Here is a 1762-nt window from a genome sequence, read left to right as displayed (position 1 = left end):
TCTGTATATTAAATCCTACCCACAGACTTCCACTTTGCAGTCTCTCTTCTGTCTGAAATCTCATAAACTTAGAAAATTAAAAAACATAAAAACAGGTATTTTCTCCCCCATTTCACGGCCGGGGAAATTGAGATACAAAACATCATAGATTTTAATTTTGGGTGGAGAATTCAGAATGCAACCCCAAACATCTGTTATTAAGTACTTTAGCTTAAGAGCAAACATTAGATAATTTGATAGTTTGTGAGTACTTGGAAAAGGAATTCACTATGGCCATGCCACTCGGAACGCGCCCGATCTCGTCTGATCTCGGAAGCTAAGCAGGGTCAGGCCTGGTTAGTACTTAGATGGGAGACTATCTAGGAAGACCAAGTGCTGTAGGAAGGAAAAAAAAAAGAAAAAAAGGAATTCACTATAGAAAAAAATATATATCATGGATTGAGCACAGTACCCAGTATACAGTGGGTGCTCTATAATCTGTATTGTAGGAACTGCTAAAAAATGTCAGCTCAGCCACATATTATGGTTGTGTATCATAGAAATGCAGCATAAAATTTTCTGAATCATACAAACTTAGAATTGTGCCAATCAACAGCTTACTATCTGTGTGACATTCCTCTCAGTACTTTCATCTGTAAAATGGGAACAATATCTAACCTGAATGTTTGTTAAGAGGATCTGAGGTAATATACTACACCACACATATACACATTAAAAAAATACATATACATACACATTATATATAACGTATAATATATATAATGCCCATAATTTAATTATGTGACAGATTACTAAACTGGTAAGGAAATTTTAGTAGAAACAGATACCAAGGTTCAATGGAAAGGTCGCAAGTTTTAGAATCAGTGTAAATTGAGTTGGAATCTAGATCTGCCACTGACCAGCTTGGTTACCCTGAATAAGTTACTTAAACTTTTTGTTTAATAATACCTACTCCTTCATAGAGCTATTGTAAAAATTAAAAATAATAGAGCACCTACCCTATGTCAGGCACTAAGCCAAGCCATCTGTTCACTTTTTTCACTTAATTTATGTAGAGTGCTTCACACTGCCCGGACTATAGTAAGAGCTCAGGAAATAGGAGGGAGTGTTATTACCAGCATATCTGAATGGCAATGGGGCATTTAACATTGCTCAGGAGAGACTGAGTATAATGGAGAAATGTGGGCTGGATGAAAGCATAATTAAGTGGATTAGTAAAAGAACTGAATATACCATGGAGAAAATGCTGGATAATAGTTGAGAGCCAAAAGAAGCCTGAATGATCATTTAGAACTGGGTCAGGAAACTTTCTGTAAAAGGCAAACAGTAAATATTTTTGGCTTTTGGGACCAGATAGTATCTATCGTAACTACTCAACTTTGCCCTTTTAGTGTGAGAGCAGTCATGGACAATACTTAAACTTATGGGTGTGGCTGTGTTCCAATAAAACTTTATTTACAAAAAGCAGTTGGCAGGTTGGATTAGGCCTGTGAGTCATGGTTTGCTGAGCCTTGGTTTAGAATAAAAAGATGATGAGATACAATAAATTGAATTATGCAGTTCAAGAAAGTGACTGTACAAGCACTTAAACCCTTGGAATTTAAAACAAAACGCCGGACAATCATGGGAACTGAGATAAAAACAAAATCGCCAAAGTGATTTTAGGCCACAAAAACCAAAAACCTACCTAATCTGTTCTGGATGGACCATGTTTTAGCTCAGTTCTGGGTAAAGTTCTATGACTGCAACATGTTCAACTGGG

At 36.4% G+C, this 1762-nt stretch overlaps 1 pseudogene; it reads left to right on the top strand.

Annotated features, from left to right (window-relative positions):
* Positions 1 to 265: 265 nt before the first annotated feature.
* LOC112477236 lies at positions 266 to 384 on the top strand (annotated as a pseudogene).
* The last annotated feature ends 1378 nt before the right edge of the window (positions 385 to 1762 follow it).

Source organism: Pteropus alecto, unplaced genomic scaffold, assembly GCF_000325575.1.
Source record: "Pteropus alecto unplaced genomic scaffold, ASM32557v1 scaffold113, whole genome shotgun sequence".
Taxonomy (NCBI): Eukaryota; Metazoa; Chordata; class Mammalia; order Chiroptera; family Pteropodidae; genus Pteropus; species Pteropus alecto.
This window is presented reverse-complemented; position numbering and strand designations above follow the sequence as displayed.